Genomic DNA, 20,238 nt, shown 5'->3' with positions numbered 1-20,238 from the left:
CACAGAGAGTTTATCTACTTTATTGGTCTCAAAAAAATAAAAATAAAAACAGCTTTCAGATTTATTTATCCCTTCTGCTTTATTTTGGCTTGTTTCGGTTTTCTACTTTATTAATTTCAGCTTCTATTTATATTAAGCCAATCCTTTTTAGTTTCTTTCATCATTCGTTTCCCAATTTCTGGTGATTAATTTTTTTCTTTTTTACCTTTGATAACAAAGACATTTAAAGCAATAAGTTCATTTTGAGTGTAGCTTTTGCTGTTCCACTTCATTGCTTTCTCAGTAGTTGGTAATTTCACTTTTTATTTTTTATTTTTTTGATTAATCGATTAACTTTCCAAAAGTTAAAACTTTTATAATTTATACCTCATTTTATTGAAGTGTGATTAGGAAAATAACCCTAAAAACATGAATTTTTCTTTATTTTATTTTTGACAACTTTAATTTGTCAAGGTTTCCTTTTTGGCCAAATACAGGATTAATTTTGTAAATGTTTCTTGAATCAATGGGAGAAATATAGTAAATTGAATTTACTGATTTGTATACTAGATGTAGTTAACTCTGGGAGACATATATTTAATTCTCTAATTGTATTTTTATCAAGTTCTCCTTGCATTTCTCATATTTTTGCTTTACGTGCATACTCTGGAAATAAGCATTATGTCTAAAAACAGCAATGTATGTACCTTAATTTAAAAATACTTTATTACTAAACAATTCTAACCAGCATCTGTTCCTTCAGTGAGTTGTAATCTGTTTGCTGGTGGAGGGTCTCGCCTCCACGTTGACGGCTGATGACTGATCGGGATGGTGGTTGCTAAAGGCTGGGGTGGCTGTGGCAATTTCTTGAAATAGGACAACAGTGAAGTTTGCTGCATCATTTGACTCTTCTTTTCATGAAAGATTTCTCTAGCATGTAATGCTGTTTGATAGCAGTTTACCCACAATAGCACTTATTTCAAAATTGGAATCAATCTTCTCAAACCCTGCTATTGCTTTATCAACTAAGTTCATGTAATATTCTAAGTCCTTTGTTGTTATTTCAACAATGTTCACAGCATCTTCACCAGGAGATCTTGTCTCAAGAAACTACTTTCTTTGGTTATCTATAAAAAGCAACTCCTCATTCATTCAAGTTTTATCACAAGATTACAGCAATTCAGTCAAATCTTCAAGCCTCACTTCAAATTCTAGTTCTCTTGCTATTTCCATCACATCTCTAGCTACTACCTCCACTGAAGTCTGGAACCCCTCAAAATCATCCATGAGGGGTGTTAGAATCAATTTCTTCCAAACTCCTGTTAATTTTATATTTTGACTTTTACCTATGAATCATGAATATTCTTTTTTTTTTTTTTTTTTTTTTTTTGCGACAGGGTCTCCCTCTGTCCCTCAGGCTAGAGTCCAGTGATGTGATCTCAGCTCTCTGCAAACTTTGCCTCCCAGGCTCAAGCGATCCCACCACCTCAGCCCCTCGAGTATCTGGGATTACAGGTATGCACAACCACACCTGCATAATTTTTAATAGAGATGGGGTTTTGCCATGTTGCCCAGGCTGGTCTTGAACTCCTGAGCTCAAGCAATCTGCCCACCTCAGCCTTCCAAAGCGAAATTACAAGCATGAGCCACTGCACCCAGCCACGAATGTTCTCAATGGCATTTAGAATGGTGAATCCTTTCCAGGAGGTTTTCAATGTGCTTTGCCCATATTCATCAGAGGAATCACTATGTATGGCAGCTATAGCTTTATAAAATATATTTCTTAAAGAATAAGCCTTGAGAATTAGAACTACCCTTTGATCCATAGGCTACAGAATGAATGTTGTGTTAGCGGGCATGAAAACAACATTAATCTCCATGTACATCTCCATCAGAACTTTTGAGTGATCAAGTGTCTTGTCAACGAGCAGTAATATTTTGAAAAGAATCTTATTTTCTGAGCAATAGGTCTCAACAGTGAGCTTAAAATATTCATTAAGCCTTGCTGTAAACAGATGTGCTGTCATCCAGGCTCTGTTGTTCCATTGATACAACCCAGGCCGAGTAGATTTATCACAATTGTTAAGAGCTATAGGATTTTTGGAATAGTAAATAAGCATTGGTTCCCACTTATAGTCACCAGCTATATTAGCTCTTAACAAGAGTCAGCCTATCCTTCGAAGCTTTGAAGCCAGGCATTGACTTTTCTCCTCTAGCTATGAAAGTCCTAGATGGTGTCTTCTTCCAAGGGGAGGCTGTTTTATCTACAGTGAAAGTTGTTGTTTCGTGAAGCCACCTTCATCAATCATCCTAGCCAGATCTTCTGGATAACTTGCTGCAGCTTCTCCATCAGCACTCGCTGCTTCACCTTGCACTTTTATGTTATGGAAATATCTTCTTTCCTTGAACCTCATGAACCAACCTGCGCTAGCTTACAACTTTTCTTCTGCAGCCTTTTCACCTCTCTCAACCATCACAGAATTGCAGAAAGTTAGGGACTCGTTCTGGATTAGGTTTTGGTTTAATGGAATGTTGTAGCTGGTTTGATCTTCTGTCCAGACCACTTGAATTGTCTCTATTATGGCAATAAAGTGGTTTTACTTTGTCACTCATGTATTCACTGGAATAGCACTTTTAATTTCCTTCACTAACTTTCCCTTTGCATTCACAGCTTGGCTGACTGTTACAAAAGGCCTGGCTTTTGGGCTATCTGGGCTTTCAACACGCCCTCCTCACTAAGCTTAATCATTTCTAACTTTTGATTTAAGGTGAGAGAAGTGAGATGCTTCCTTTTACATAAACACTTAGAGGCTATTGTAGGGTTATCTCTTGTGTTTTAATCTTTTTTTTTAAAAAAAACCACTTTGTTCTAAGTTGTTTGCAGTTAGATTTTGTATTTTAACAAATTTGACAATCTCTGACATTTAATGGAAGAAACTAGCCCATTTTTCTTTAATGTTGTGATTGATATACTTACTTTTATGTTTTCTATTTTACTTTATGTCTTTTTTTTTTTACAATGTTTCTTCTGTTTCATTTTTCTCATTTCTGCTGATTTGATCAACTTACAATTTGTGCCATGTCTTCCCTTCTTTTTTTTTTTTTGAGACAGAGTTTCCCTCTTGTTGCCCAGGCTGGAGTGCAATGGCATGATCTCGGCTCACTGCAATCTCCACCTTCCCAGGTTCAAGTGATTCTCTTGCCTCAGCCTCCCAAGTACCTGGGATTACAGGCATACACCCCCACACCCGGCTAATTTTGTATTTTTAGTAGAGATGGGATTTCACCGTGTTGGCCAGGCTGGTCTCAAACTCCTGACCTCAGGTGATCCACCTTCCTCGGTCTCCCAAAGTGTTAGGATTACAGGCGTTAGCCACCGCACTCGGCATGTCTTCCCTTCTTAATGTAAATATTCAACTCTACTTTTCCATTACATTTGTTTAATTAATTCCATGAATTATTATTTTCTTTTCCTGTACTGTCATTTTTCATGTAGATAATTTGCTTTTACTGGCTGGAAATTTGTACAACTTTATTTTATTCCGGGGCTTCAAAAATTTCCCTGGATATGCCTAAGTGTGTATTCTTTCCTCATTAACGCTGCCTATTTCTCTGCAATTTCTTTTAGTCGGTAGACTTGGGTCTTTAGCTCCCAGAAATTTTCTTATATTATCAGTTTTGTAATTTATTTCTTTCTATTTCTACTACATGTTATGTCTACTAAATCTATCCCCAAATCTTCTTCTCTGTCCTCTCATGATTTCTGTCTGGATTTCACATGACTGTCCTTTGAGCTTTCTTCCACAGTCTTTCAGGCCATTTTTTTTTTTAACCTCTGTGATGACCATCCTCTCCTTCAATTCATGTGCTAAGTTGTTTCATAGGGAAATTATGGCTTGTTTTAGCACCAGAAAATATGTGTGTGTGCATATGTATATCACCTGCATCTTCTTGAACACTTTTCCCTTATGTTTCTCTTATAGCAGTTCTTTTTCACCAGGAATGTTGTATTTGTCCAGAGTGATCTTTGTCTCTCTGGGTTGTGGGCCCTTAGCAGGGTTTTTGTAGGTGTTGTTGTTTGTTGTTGTTGTTTGAAACAGGATCTTGCTCTGTCACCCAGGCTGGAGTGCAGTGGTACAATCTCAGCTCACTGCAACCTCCGCCTACCGGGTCCAAGTGATTATCCTGCCTCAGCCTCCCAAGTAGCTCGGATTACAGGTGTGCACTAACATGCCTGGCTAATTTTTGTATTTTTAGTACAGATGGGATTTCGCTATGTCTAGACTGGTCTTGAACTCCTAGCCTCAAGCAATCCACCCACCTCGACCTCCCAGAGTGCTGGGATTACAGGTGTGAGCCACTGTGCCCAGCCCTTAGCAGGGTTTTTACAGCATTAACATGTTCTGGGCTAGCTAATGAAGCACCTAAGCTCCCGGCAGTGTGGTGAGTGATGGATGGTGGCACTCCACCACACAGGCTGGCAATGCAATGGCAGGCAAGTTGCTAGTCTCTAGCTACTAGAAGAAGCCTCCAGGTTCCCAAACTTTTCCTCTAGCCTCAGGAATCAGAGGACTTACCATAACTACTCAGCAATTTATTGGCTTTTTTAGGGGGTAGGGAGCCAGTGACTTTAATATGGGTCTTATACTACCTTCTTTCCATGGTAAGTGGATCCCTGAGGGGCAAGCTTTTTCCAAATCTTGTTTGTTTACTGATCCTCTTCCTGGGTAATCTGATGTAGGTCTCAGGCTCTTGCCCAGCCCCAGGGGAAGCCCTCACCTCAGTTTCTCCCCTGGGTACCCCCAGAACCCAAGGCCATGTTAACACCTAGCTCTGCATTGGTTTAAACTGCTGTTTGGCTCAAGATAGACATGTATCCTGGAGTTGTTAGTAGAAAGGTGGGTAGCAGCAATCATTTCCTAGAATCTTATCTTAGTTTACAAGACATTAATTTTAGCAGAGTAAAACAGGGAAATGTTTTTGTTCTAATGTCTTCCTTTTTTACTCTGTGGCTTAGTGATTTTATCCCACTTTTGTATAAACTGCTTTGCAATATATGCTAATGATGTTTTATTTTCTTGAACTATCAGTGGCCTCAGAGAAAACTGGTCTGACAGCCTATTATTGCCAATGGTAATGCTTTAATTACTTTAAATGAAAATAATCATTTTTGGTAGTTGGCCTCCAGCACTTGATTGATTTATATCAGATAACTTTAAATCACTGGTCATTGTGTTTTATTACCTGGGAAAATAGTTTGCACACAGTTTATCTTGGAAGATTCTTCACAAAGTTAAATTGCTTAAAAATAGACATGGCACTTATACAAGACAGAATGACAGATAGATAGGATATAGATACAGATATAGATATAGATATATAGATATAGATATAGATATATTGGAGTTGCCAGATTCAGCAAAAACAACAACAACTAGGGCATTCAGTTAAATTTGAATTTTAAATAAACAATGAATAATTTTTTTTAACTACAGTTACACTTTGTGTTATCTTATAGCCCAGCATGGAGGAAAACAATGAGGAAAATTAATGGATATTTTAGATTCCATTTTCTTTATTAAAAATCAATTTTATTTCTGGTATATACCAAGAGCCTATCAATTCATTTATTGAAAGGTAATCTTAAGCTATACTATCCTAGAGGCAATATAGTTTTGTGAGCTTTGACAAGGAGAATATGTAACCGCCCCCACAACAATCAAGATACAGGAAAGTTCTACCACTCTGAAATATTTCTTCCTGCAGCCCCTTTGTGATGAGCCCCTCTCTTTAATTCCACCCCAGGCAAGAACTGACCTAATTTTTGTCACTCTGCATTATGTCACTTTGCATTTTCTAGAGTTTTATATAAATAGACTTATATAGTATGTACTCTTTGTCTGACTTCTTTCACTCAGCATAATTATTTTGAAATTCATCAGTTGTTGCATATATCAATAAATAGCTCATCTCATTTTGTTGCAGATAGTTTTCCATTGTATGGATATACACAATTTGTTTATTCACTCATCTCTTGATGGACATTTGAGTTGTTTGCAGTTTGGGGCTCTTACAAATAAAGCTGCTATGAACCTTAATGTACAAGTGATATATGATTTCATTTCTTTTGGAAAAGATATCCAGGTATAGAATGACTGGATCATATGGCAAGCGTATGCTTAACTTTTAATGAAACTACACAGCAATTTCCAAAGTATGCTATTTTATGTTCCTACAGCAGTTGTTCCACATCCTCACTAATATCTGGTATTGTCAGACTTTTAAATACTAACCGTTCTGATAGGTTCATAATGATATCATATTGTAGTTTTAATTTGCATTTCCCTAATGACTAATGGTGTTGGGCATTTTTTCATGAGCCTATTCACCACCTTCTTTGGTGAAGAATATGTTCAAATCTTTTGCTTGCCTTTCTCCCGGCATCCCCCCCAACCCTCAACACACCACCCTTTTGACTTGGGTTATTTTCTCATTATTGAGTTTCAAGATTTCTTTATACTTTCTGGATATAAGTGCTTTAACTAGATATATCATTTGCAAATATTTTTCTCTCAGTCTGTGCCTTGTTTCTTTATTCTCTTAACAGTGTTTTTTGAAGAGCAGAAGTTTTAACTTTTCATGAAGTCCAGTTTATCAATTTGTGGCTTTATGGATCATGCTTTTGATCATTTGTCTATATTTCAAGTCAATTTTTGTATATGATGTGAGGTGTAGATCAGTGTTCATTTTTTTGCATATGTATTTCAATTCTTTCATTACCATTTACTGAAAAGACTGTCCTTTCTCCACTCAATTCCTTTACACTTTTGTTGAAAAACAGTTGTCTATAAATGTATGAGTCTATTTCTGGATTCCCTGTTATGTTTCAGCGATCTATTTAATGCTAATACTATATTGTGTGAATCACTGTATCTTAATAAGACTTGAAATTAGATATTAGTTGTCCTCCAATATTTTTTAGTTTGTCTTGGCTATTACAGGTCCTTGACATTTTCATTTGAATTTCATAATCAGCTTGTCAACGTCAATAAAAAGCTTGATAAGGTGTTAATTAGGATTGCATTAAATCTATAGATCAATTTACGGATTATTAATTGTTGATGATGACTATTGCTGTTGTTTCTGTCTAATAGATACCCAATGGCTCTACAAAACATAAGAATCATGACTATAGCTGATTGCTACTTGTTAAGTGCATATCTATATACCTGATACTACCAAAGAAATGTAATCATATACTGTTTTGCCCTTTCCAGTCAAAATAGTACACCATTGAATATGAAAAGAAATCTCTGCCTAGGAAAATCATCCTACCTCCACAAAGATGTATTACAAATTTGTATTTTAAAGTTAACCTGGAGGAAGATTGACACTTGTTGACATATAGAGGGCTAGTAATTTCCAAATGAGAACACCACCACAAAATATACAGGGTTGGGAGAGGGAAACACTGACAAATGGAACAGGAAGAAATCTGATGTGATCAAGTGTGGACATAAGACCTAACCTAGGGAGGTATTAGGTAGCTGTGAAATGATTCATAGTTTGCAACTTGGGTGACATATATTTTGCTGTGACAAGAACTTGGAGTGAATTCTCCCTCTCCTCAAGAATGAGACATCACACCTTATGAGACCCCATATACGAGCTATTGACCTCAACGATTGGACTTCAACATACATATAAGCCCAAGAGTTTGACAGACACTTGATGAGTTCAGTCCACTACAGGGCTATACTCTTGTTAGCCACTTGTCTGAAGACTGAGAGCTCAGTCTATGACAGGGCCACACCTGTTAGCCTTTGAGCTAATCTCTGAAACCTCACCATCCAACACCAGCACTGTCCTCTAGCATGGAGGGAACTTATGTGTCTTTATCAACCTGGGTGGTCTTCCTCCATCTTGTTGGTGAAGCTAGCCTCTCTCAAGAACCACTTGCATAAAGGTACACCTCAAGCTTTCATTAGACTTCACTTTCCACAGACGTCTGCCTCCATCATAACTGACCAACTAAACTTTAACAATTTTGGAACTCACTCACTGTGTGGTTAATGTACCATGTTTATCAAGCGTATTTCCTCTGAGAGTTGTTCTTGCTATGCTCTCCCTCTTTAAGCATTGCCAACCTAAGAAAAAAATTATCTTGGTGTGGCAATAAATCATGTGATTCATGAAATCATACTTTCATCATCTCCTAATTTTAATCACACAAAACAGGAGGACTTTTTAAAGACTCAGGACTTTGACAGTGACACAAAAATAGAAAGAAGAAAAAGTCAAGTGGTTAGTAGTAGAGACAGGCATCTACATCAGAAGGGAGAAGTGTGGTATGGTTGTACTTTACGTGTAAGCTTTAAAGGGTCTGCCTGAGATGGGTCATTGTCTCACAGTACTGGTTTCCTCCTCCTTCCATGATAATAAAATTTAGCGAGGCACAGGGTGCCTTAGACAATAACTACATTCCCCAGACTCTTTCCTATGTAGATGTGGTTATTTCATTACATTCTAGTTAATGAGATATGAGTGAAAATAATGTGTGCAACGTGGTAGCAAGCCATCTTGAACCATGGGATGAAAACATCACTCTAGGTCAGTGGAAGAAGATTAAAAAGAACTTGAGTCCTAACCACTTGGAACTCATAATACTGGCTGTGAAATGCTTAATCTCAGACTATTATGTGAGGAGAAAGACATTTTTTTAACAGGACAAAGGCATACAAATTTATTAATGTGCAAGCACGTGGGAGTCACAGAAAGTATGAAACTCCAAGAAATACATTTCTAATGTGTTTGAGCCACTGCTAATTTGACTCTCTATTATAGCTGCTGCCAAACTCATACCAGGGAGGATAACTGCTCACTGGGAGGTTGTTTAAAAGGGTCCTGTTTAAAGTTTTCTATACTTTAAAGCTTGAAATATTGGTAATATGAGCTAATATCCCCCCGTAGAATCACAAACATAAAAATGATATTAATATAGTGCATATCTCTGAGAGTCAAAGGATTAACATTCTCCTCATTTTATTGAGAGGGGATATGTCTCCAAAGAGATGTTATAAAATTGATAAAATGTAGATTTTTTTTTTTTGGTCACACAGACTTGGCTTTGAATAGCTGCCCTACCACTTGGTAATTATTTAACATCAAGTCAGCTTATTTTCCTTAACTTTGTTTTTCTATCTATAAAACACCAGCCTCCTGACCTTATTGTGAAGTTTAAATTAGATAATATCTAAAGTTCCAGGTTCTAGATAAGACTTTAATTATAACCCTCTCCCTTCCCATCCTAGTCAAGATAGAGAGACCATCCACTTTGTCTTAAAGTAATTAATTGAGCAAGTTTGCTGTGCATTGGACATAGCTGTGGTAACGCTGCCTCTTAATGATGATACACAGCCCATCCTCAGTATATCTGGATAAGATCTAGCTGTCTAGATGCTAGCCACATCCAAATGAGCATTGTCTCGGTGCTAACAGTGGAATGAGTATAGAGGTCTTTTAATTCTAAGGTTTATGCTTTACTGTCTTTATCAGTGGTCCCAAACCTGTGTTAGGGATCAGGCAGGAAATACGAATGAGGCCAGCTTGGTGAAGTGCGTGTGCCCACACTGCAAGCAATGGAGGAATCTACTGCTACTTAGCACCTGAGGATTGGAAATGAGCTTTCCTGTTGCTAATTCCTATAAATTTGCAAGGGAACCGCATGTCTGAATTTTTATGTGGAGTCTCCTGATTTTCAAATGTTTATGCATTTTTTTTAAAACAGTGTTCAGGTTGAATAAATATGTCTGACCACCAGCTTGCTGCTTCAGCTCTACCTACTGCTCACTTTGACCAGGACTGATTCTTCTCCACTGCAGCAGATGCATCTTGAGAAATAACATTCATAATAAATGTGCTTAACATCAGCGTTATTCATTTATCCACATAGACCTATGTGCTTTGAACTGATGCTTCTTCCAAATAAGACAGTAAGATTTTAAGTTAACAATTCAATTATAATAAACTAAACATGGCAAACATACTTCAGTGCTACACTAGTTTAAAGGCTACCTGGAGCTAATTCTGTGTGTGTGCTTTTTTTCCCATTCACTCTGGGGAAGAAGATGATGTAATAAATATTTCTGTGTTTATTTGGAGTGTGATGCCAAATACTCAAATGCTGAGTGCATTTTGAAAAATCAAAATCAGCAATTCAATTATTTTTCTTTATTAGAACAACCAGGAGTGAGCTTGTTAAGATGGATCTGCTTTGTCGTAGCTTGCTCTGCTGGCAATGTCTAAACGAATTAAATGAGTCACGAGTCAAAGAAATCTCACAGGCGGCTTTAATCTCCTGTCAGAAAGAATAGCTAACTGAGTCAAACATCAGTAATTTTTTTTTTCTTGGCTCATCTTAGAGGACTTGTGTTCTTAGCTACATATGTGTGGACTTGCATTTTAATCTTAAAATTGCACTTCTACTATATTCTTAAGATGGGGAATTTGGGTATCTTCTATGTTAGTGATTTGCTGGTTCTCAAAGGTTACCCACATAAAAATACCATCTCTTTTCTGAAACTTATAAAAGACAATTTCTTTATCACTCAGTTCTACAAGAACCCAGCCACAGTTATATTTTCGGTTTCGGTAAGCCCAGCAAGTTCCCAAATTTCCATTCTGAGATTTTTCTTTTCTAGTATACATAATAGAAAAGTATATATGTCACAACATGAGTCTCTGTCAAGACCAAATGTGGGTGGAATGTGGTTTTCCTGCGTTTCATGTAAAATTCTCTGAAATATCCTGTGACTGAGAAATTTATGTCAGAGAGTAATCCAGAAATGAGGTCAGCCTTTTCTCTGCTGGGGAGGGCCATTGAGCTATTGAGAATCTGTGTTATTACCATTCCATTCAGTTCCTCTTTTAAGAACTAACTTATTAAGCTCCACTGGGCAAGTCTATTAACATCCCCTTCTACCATGATGGGTCTTTCCAAAGTGGAAAAATAAACGTAGTCAGTAGGTGTCACATGTTTATTTGGTTGAAGGCTATCATGTTGAAGAAACAATTCAGGAGTCTATGATGATACAAAGTGCTACAAAGGAAAGTTAAAGCATTCAGTTTCATTTTAAAGACATCTTTGCTCTTAGAATTTAGCATCATGGGCTGGTGGCTTATTAATTACACACAAAAATACAACTATACATAGAGCAATAGCCATGTGCAAATATAAAGGTTCAGACACTTAAAATTTCTGGAAAGTATGTTTGCCCAGTAAGTACGAACCACTTGCTCACATAAAAAAAGGTAAATGTAATATTTTCAGGGCAGGGTAATAACACTGTGACTTGAAGCAAGAAATTAAAACTATCCCACCAAATGACTAGCTTAAATGACCTCTATGAGAATAAATAAACCAGAGGAATGAATTTGATGTCTATGTAAATACCGACCCAAATCCCTTACATTTACAGACTGTGTGTCACGTATAGCCATATCGGCACTAGCAAGCAAGAAAAGTCACTATCAGCAAACCAGAAATTGTGAGGTGCACCCAAAGAAAAAAAAATCAATGGGCTTGGATTGACAAGAGTTGAGGAAACCCAAAATACGTTATGTACATGAGGAAACCACTGAGACGATAAGACAAAAATCCACTGAAATTCTAAAATAGAGTGAAGAAATACCAGGAACTGAGCAGAGCACTGGGCAATAAAAATATAATTAATAATTTAATTAGGATAGGAGCCCCAACAACTGAATTGCAAAGGCATCACTAACCTAAAGCTAAAATCCTCAAGATATAGGCCAAAGAAAACTTATACACCAGCTAGGATAGAATTCTGAGGAGGGTACAGCTGTCTGAGAGAGAATGCAGTCAAACTAAAGGAATAAAAAAGCCCTGTCCAGGAGGGAGGATAGCCACTGTCACAGAAAATTCCTTCTTCTTTTTTTTTTTTTTTTTTTTTTGAGATGGAGTCTCGCTTTATCTCCCAGGCTTGAGTGCAGTGGCGTGACCTTGGCTTACTGCAACCTCCACCCACCGGGTTCAAGCGATTCTCCTACCTCAGCCTCCTGAGTAGGTGGGATTACAGGTGCACACCACCACACCCAGCTAATTTTTGTATTTCTAGTAGAGACGGGGTTTTGCCATGTTGTCTTGAACTCCTGACCTCAGTGATCCTCCCACCTTCACCTCCCAAAGTGCTGGGATTACAGGCATGAGCCACTGTGCCAGGCCAGAAAATCCCTTCTTATTTTAGCAACTGGGAACTCCAGTTAGCTTGCCTGCTCCATGCCCAGGGGCAAAGTGACCAAGAAGAAGACAGCATGCAATTCAGCAAACAGAAGCCTCGGCCCAGGAGGGCAGTGAAGAGAGATATTTGGAAAACAACTGCAGAACAGGCCTGAAGAGCAACCAGTGCAGAGAGGAACAGAGGATGGGTAGATAGATTCCCAGGAGAGACATCTTCAGGAAAATGATAGGGAACTCGAGAATGGGTGGTATGATGAAAAAAGCATAAAAAAAAGAGCATCATGTAATAAGGAGATATGATGTGTTGTAGACTGAATGTTTGCTAAATTCTAACTCCCAGTGTAAGGTATTCGTGGGAGGGGCTAGCTCATGAGAGCAGAGCCCTCATGATTGGGATTAGTGCCCTTATAAAAGAGGCCCAGAGAGCAACCTTTTCCTTCTGCTATGGACACAGCAAGACTATAGCTGTCTGTGAACCAAGAGGCCTTGCCAGATACTGAATTTGCTGATAACTTGATCTTGGACTTCCTAGCCTCCAGAACTGTCAGAAATCATTTTCTGTTGTTTGTAAGCCACCCACTTCATATTTTATTATAGTAGCCAAAACAGACTAAAACAGAAGCAAAACGAGAGAAGAAAGAAAGGTGATAAGGAAGCCATGATCTGAATATTAAAAAGAAAACAAGGCACAATTGTAAACAATTAGTGTAATATAAGACAATAATCCCTTCGTCTTTGATTTTAGGATCACTATTATAATTGATTATTAATATTCCTTCTTACAAACTGTGGAATAAAAAAAGTACTCTATTGAAGTGGATATATAAGAAATCTCTGTACCTTATGCTCAGTTTTGCTTTTGCTGAGAACCTAAAACTGCTCCAAAAAGTAAAATCTATTTGTAAAAAACCTGCCAAGGTTGATTGGATTAAGATAACTATTAGTAGAGCTAAAGCTATGTTACAGATATCAAATTTGGGGCAGAGAGGAAAGAACCTAGTAATATTGAGGAAGGTAACGTAATTGAACTAAATCACCATCTTTCATGTCAGGGAGATAAGGAATAGAGGTATAAACACATTACTTGGCATTATGACCAGAAAAAAATTTTTTAAAAAGGCACAAAGAGGAGTTAGGGCTTGTAGGTAGGGACTGAGTGATAAGATGGGAGGGTGTCGCTTTTCCTTTACTATTTGATTTGTTATTGTGTCCATGTACTACTGCCATTAACAAAAAGAAATAAAGGATGCAGTAAGAATAGAAACACTACAAAAAGAAATAACCATTTAAAAGATTAAAATGGAAGCGAACAAGTTTTTTTTTTTTTTTTTTTTAATTGACAAAAATGTTTTCCTGTCTCAACACAAGCCAGATGTTGGTTAATATCTGTGACAAGCTAGAAGAATAGCAGATTCCATATGTTTTTATATTTTGGTGTCAAAATTAATTGTTAAATAAGAGCTTCATTAAAGCTGTAACCATCTGAATGTGTAAATGAGCTTGATTACTTTGTACCTTACCCTGGAGTTAAAAGAATTTCAGATATATTTGTAAAACATAAATTTACTGTCATATACAAGCAAAACAAAACAGAAGCCTAAATAAATAAGCAATAATAGAATAAATTAAATAGGCAGTCAAAGATCTAGTTTTAAAAGTCTCATGTCCCATGTGAAGAATTCTAGGAAACCTTCAGAGATATTTGTTTGGCTATTTTATTCTATTTTCTATGTTAACTCTGTTTTCTTGGGAGTTAAATCTCTTTGTTGGAATTATGTTTTCTTCGCTCTAGGTTTTTCTCAAATACTTGTTGACTCATTTCCAGACTACGCTTTAAGATGAATGTTTAAATAACATAGTATTTACCTTTAGAGTATATTTCATTTCTTCAAAGTGAAGCTTTTCATTTCTATGGTTGGAATAAAGGTTCTGCTTTTAGGAGCGCTGGTGACTGTAAGCAGGGTGTGAGAAAAGCTTCAGTCTCAGGAGGTGATGGTTAAGGCTGTGTAATGGAATATAGCAATTAAGGGGGGGCTCTAATACCATATCAACTGGAGTCAAGTCCTGGCTGTCCCATACACAGTATACACAGGAAAATTTACCTAGATGAGTAGTGCTTACCTGCATAAGTTTGTTATGAGGAGTAAATGAATCAGTACATCTAAAGCTATGAGAACAGTACCTGGCATATAGTAAGATTTCAATACATGTTAGCTATTTTTTTAAATGTTCAATTTGTGAACATGTGCACTAGTGATTTTATTTTTCAGCAAACGCTAGAGTCAGCTGGTCCTAGCCTTTTTTTCTGCCAAACAGCTGTTGCCTGCTGTTTCTCTTAGTCCACACTATCTCTGCTCTTGAAATTATGATTCCCTCACCTCTGACTTTCTCCCATTTCTATTCTCCAAAAGAAATTAACAGTTTGATTCCCAGTCTACCGTAATGTTTCTATTTATACACAAGTATATATAATGCATAATATATAGTGAACTATATATAAAATTCTCTCCTTTTTCCGAACATAAACTAATTTATCTGCAACTTCTTTTTTCAATCGTTATATTTTAGACATATTTTTATATAAATATGGATATATGAGTTTTCTTAAAGGGAAAAAGAGAAAATGATTAACAATTTTATAAATGTTACTAGGATAATAGGTTACATTTTTGGAGAAAAAATCAAGCTAATTAAAGATTTATATATAAAATGCCAAATATTATCCAAAGAAAAAATAGAAGTAAATATCAAAGAAAAAACTCATTTTGGGAGATAATTGATTTGATTATATAACATAAAAGAGTTCTTCAGGGGGAGGGGCATCCACCATTGCTGAGGCTTAAGTAGGTAAACAAAGCTGCCAGGAAGCTCGAACTGGGCAGAGCCCACTGCAGCTCAACAAGGCCTACTGCCTCTATAGACTCCACCTCTGTGGGCAGGGTATAGCTGAGCAAAAGGCAGCAGAAACTTCTGCAGACTTAAACATCCCTGTCTGACAGCTCTGAAGAGAGCAGTGGTTCTCCCAGTATGATGTTTGAGCTCTGAGAATGGACAGACTGCCTCACATGGGACCCTGACCCCTGTGTAGCCTAACTGGGAGACACCTCCCAGTAGGGGCCCACAGACACCTCATACAGGTGGGTGTCCCTCTGGGATGAAGCTTCCAAAGGAAGGATCAGGTAGTAATATTTGCTGTTCTGCAGCCTCCTCTGGTGATACCCAGGCAAACAGGGTCTGGAGTGGACCTCCAGCAAATTCCAACAGACCTGCAGCTAAGGGTCCTGACTGTTAGAGGGAAAACTAACAAACAGAAAGGAGTAGCATCAACATCAACAAAAAGGACATCCACACCAAAACACCATCTGTAGATCACCAACATCAAAGACCAAAGGTGGATAAAAACCACAAAGATGGGGAGAAACCAGAGCAGAAAGCTGAAAATTCTAAAAACCAGACTGCCTCTTCTCCTCCAAGGGATTGCAGCTCCTTGACAGCAACGGAACAAAGCTGGATGGAAAATGACTTTGATGAGCTGACAGAAGTAGGCTTCAGAAGGTCAGTAATAACAAACTACTCCAAGCTACAGGAGCACGTTCTAACCCATCGCAAGGAAGCTAAAAACCTTGAAAAAAGGTTAGACAAATGGCTAACTAGAATAAACAGTGTAGAGAAGACCTTAAATTACCTGATCGAGCTGAAAACCATGGCAAGAGAACTTTGTGCTACATGCACAAGCTTCAATAGCTGATTTGATCAAGTGGAAGAAAGGATATCAGTGATTGAGCATCAAATTAATGAAATAAAGCGAGAAGACAAGATTAGAGAAAAAAGAGTAAAAAGAAACAAACAAAGCCTCCAAGAAATATGGGACTATGTGAAAAGACCAAATCTACATTTGATTGGTGTACCTGAAAGTGATGGGGAGAATGGAACCAAGTTGGAAAACACTCTGCAGGATATTATCCAGGAGAAATTCCACAACCTAGCAAGGCAGGCCAACATTCAAATTCAGGAAATACAGAGAACACCACAAAGATACTCCTCGAGAAGAGGAACCCCAAGACACATAATTGTCAGATTCACCAAGATTGAAATGAAGGAAAAAATGTTAAGGACAGCCAGAGAGAAAGGTCAGGTTACCCACAAAGGGAAGCCCATCAGACTAACCGCGGATCTCTCGGCAGAAACTCTACAAACCAGAAGAGAGTGGGGACCAATATTCAACATTCTTAAACAAAAGAATTTACAACCTAGAATTTCATATCCAGCCAAACTAAGCTTCATAAGTGAAGGAGAAATAAAATCCTTTACAGACAAGCAAATGCGGAGGGATTTCGTCCCCACCGGGCCTGCCTTACAAGAGCTCCTGAAGGAAGCAGTAAACATGGAAAGGAACAACTGTTACCAGCCACTGCAAAAACATGCCAAATTATAAAGACCATTGATGCTATGAAGAAACCATCAATTAACGGGCAAAATAACCAACTAACATTATAATGACAGGATCAAATTCACATATAACAATATTAACCTTAAATGCAAATGGGCTAAATGCCCCAATTGAAAGGCACAGACTGGCAAATTGGATAAAGAGTCAAGACCCATCAGGGTGCTGTATTCAGGAAACCCATCTCATGTGAAGAGACACAAATAGGCTCAAGATAAACGGATGGAGGAAGATCTACCAAACAAATGGAAAACAAAAAAGAAAGCAGGGGTTGCAATTCTAGTCTCTGATAAAACAGACTTTAAAACAACAAAGATCAAAAGAGACAAAGAAGGCCATTACATAATGGTAAAGGGATCAATTCAACAAGAAGAGCTACCTATCCTAAATATATATGCACCCAATACAGGAGCACCCAGATTCATAAAGCAAGCCCTTAGAGACCTACAAAGAGACTTAGAATCCCACACAATAATAATGGGAGACTTTAATTCCCCACTGTAAATATTGGACAGATCAACAAGACAGAAGGTTAACATGGATATCCAGGACTCGAACTCAGCTCTGCACCATGTGGACCTAATAGACATCTACAGAACTTTCCACCCCAAATCAACAGAATATACATTCTTCTCAGCACCATAGCACACTTATTCTAAAATTGACCACATAATTGGAAGCAAAGCACTCTTCAGAAAATGTGAAAGAACAGAAATCACAACAAACTATCTCTCAGACCACAGTACAATCAAATTAGAACTCAGGATTAAGAAACTCACTCAAAACCGCTCAACTACATGGAAACTGAACAACCTTCTCCTGAATGACTACTGGGTACATAACAAAATGAAGGCAGAAATAAAGATGTTCTTTGAAACCAATGAGAACAAAGACACAACATACCAGAATCTCTGGGACACATTTAAAGCAGTGTGTAGAGGGAAATTTATAGCACTACATGCCCACAAGAGAAAGCAGGAAACATCTAAAATCGACATCCTGACATCACAATTCAAACAACTAGAGAAACAAGAGCAAAAAAATTCAAAAGCTAGCATAAGTCAAGAAATAATTAAGATCAGAGCAGCACTGAAAGACAGACACAGAAAACCCTTCAAAAAATTAATGAATCCAGAAGCTGGTTTTTTGAAAAGATCAACAAAATTGATAGACCACTAGCAAGATTAATAAAGAAGAAAAGAGAGAAGAATCAAATAGATGCAATAAAAAATGATAAAGGGGATATCACCACTGACGCCACAAAATACAAACTACCATGAGAGAATACTATAAACACCTCTACACAAATAAACTAGAAAATCTAGAAGGAATGGATAGATTCCTGAACACATACACCCTCCCAAGACTAAACCAGGAAGAAGTTGAATCTCTGAATAGACCAGTAACAGGTTCTGAAATTGAGGCAATAATTAATATCCTACCAACCAAAAAAAGTCCAGGACCAGATGGATTCACAGCCGAATTCTACCAGAGGTACAAAGAGGAGCTGGTACCATTTCTTCTGGAACTATTCCAATCAATAGAAAAAGAGGGAATCCTCTCTAACTCATTTTATAAGGCTAGCATCATCCTGATACCAAAGCCTGGCAGAGACACAACAAAAAAAGAGAATTTTAGACCAATATCCCTGGTGAACATTGATGTGAAAATCCTCAATAAAATACTGGCAAACTGAATCCAGTAGCACATCAAAAAGCTTATCCATCATGATCAAGTCAGCTTCATCCCTGGGATGCAAGGCTGGTTCAACATACACAAATCAATAAGTGTAATCCATTACATAAACAGAACCAATGACAAAAACCACATGATTATCTCAATAGATGCAGAAAAGGCCTTTGACAAAATTCAACAACACTTCATGTTAAAAAGTCCCAGTAAACTAGGTATTAACGGAACTTATCTCAAAATAAGAGCTACTTATGACAAACCCACAGCCAATATCATACTGAATGGGCAAAAACTGGAAGCATTCCCTTTGAAAACTGGCACAAGACAGGGGTGCCCTCTCTCACCACTCCTACTCAACATAGTGCTGGAAGTTCTGGCCAGGGCAATCAGGCAGGAGAAAGAAATAAAGGGTATTCAATTAGGAAAAAAGGAAGTCAAATTGTCCCTGTTTGCAGATGACATGATTGTATATTTAGAAAACCACATCTTCTCAGCCAAAATCTCCTTAAGCTGATAAGCAACTTCAGCAAAGTCTCAGGATATAAAATCAATGTGCAAAAATCACAAGCATTCTTATACACCAATAACAGACAAACAGAGAGCCAAATCATGAGTGAACTCCCATTCACAATTGCTACAAAGAGCATAAAATACCTAGGAATCCAACTTACAAGGGATGTGAAGGACCTCTTCAAGGAGAACTACAAACCACTGCTCAAGGAAATAAAGGAGTATACAAACAAATGGAAGAACATTCCATGCTCATGGGTAGGAAGAATCAATATCATGAAAATGGCCGTACTGCCCAAGGTAATTTATAGATTCAATGCCATCCCCATCAAGCTACCAATGACTTTCTTCACAGAATTGGAAAAAACTATTTTAAGTTCATATGGAACTTTACGAAGTTCCATTAACAAAAAATACCCCTCATAGCCAAGACAATCCTAAGCCAAAAGAAGAAAGCTGGAGGCATCACGCTACCTGACTTCAAACTATACTACAAGGCTACAGTAACCAAAACAGCATGGTACTGGTACCAAAACAGATATATAGAACAATGAAACAGAACAGAGGCCTCAGAAATAACACCACACATCTATAACCATCTGATCTTTGACAAACCTGACAAGAACAACAAATGGGGAAAGGATTCCCTATTTAATAAATGGTGCTGGGAAAACTGGCTAGCCACATGTAGAAAGCTGAAACTGTATCCCTTCCCTACACCTTATACAAAAATTAATTCAAGATGGATTAAAAACTTAACTGTTAGACCTAAAACCATAAAAACCCTAGAAGAAAACCTAGGCAATGCCATTCAGGACATAGGCATGGGCAAAGACTTCATGACTAAAACACCAAAAGCAATGGCAACACAAGCCAAAATTGACAAATGGGATCTAATTAAACTCAAGAGCTTCTGCACAGCAAAAGAAACTACCATCAGAGTGAACAGGCAACCTACAGAATGGGAGAAAATTTTTGCAATCTACTCATCTGACAAAGGGCTAATATCCAGAATCTACCAAGAACTTTAACAAATTTACAAGAAAAAAACAACCCCATCAAAAAGTGGGCCAATGATATGAACGGACACTTCTCAAAAGAAGATATTTATGCAGCCAACAGGCACATGAAAAAATGCTCCTCATCACTGGTCATCAGAGAAATGCAAATCAAAATCACAGTGAGATACCATCTCATGCCAGTTAGGATGGTGATCAATAAAAAGGAAATGACAGATGCTGGAGAGGGTGTGGAGAAATAGGAATGCTTTTACACTGCTGGTGGGAGTGTAAATTAGTTCAACCATTGTGGAAAACAGTGTGGCAATTCCTCAAGGATCTAGAACTACGAA

General features: G+C 37.6%; 1 pseudogene; it reads left to right on the top strand.

The window, feature by feature from the left end:
• LOC129480433 (ADP/ATP translocase 2-like) overlaps positions 1 to 20,238 on the top strand; it is a 58,969-nt pseudogene that overhangs the window by 549 nt on the left and 38,182 nt on the right.

Source organism: Symphalangus syndactylus, chromosome 4 (assembly GCF_028878055.3).
Source record: "Symphalangus syndactylus isolate Jambi chromosome 4, NHGRI_mSymSyn1-v2.1_pri, whole genome shotgun sequence".
Lineage (NCBI taxonomy): Eukaryota > Metazoa > Chordata > Mammalia > Primates > Hylobatidae > Symphalangus > Symphalangus syndactylus.
Note: the sequence above shows the minus strand (reverse complement) of the source record. Positions and strands in the feature narration are given on the sequence as shown.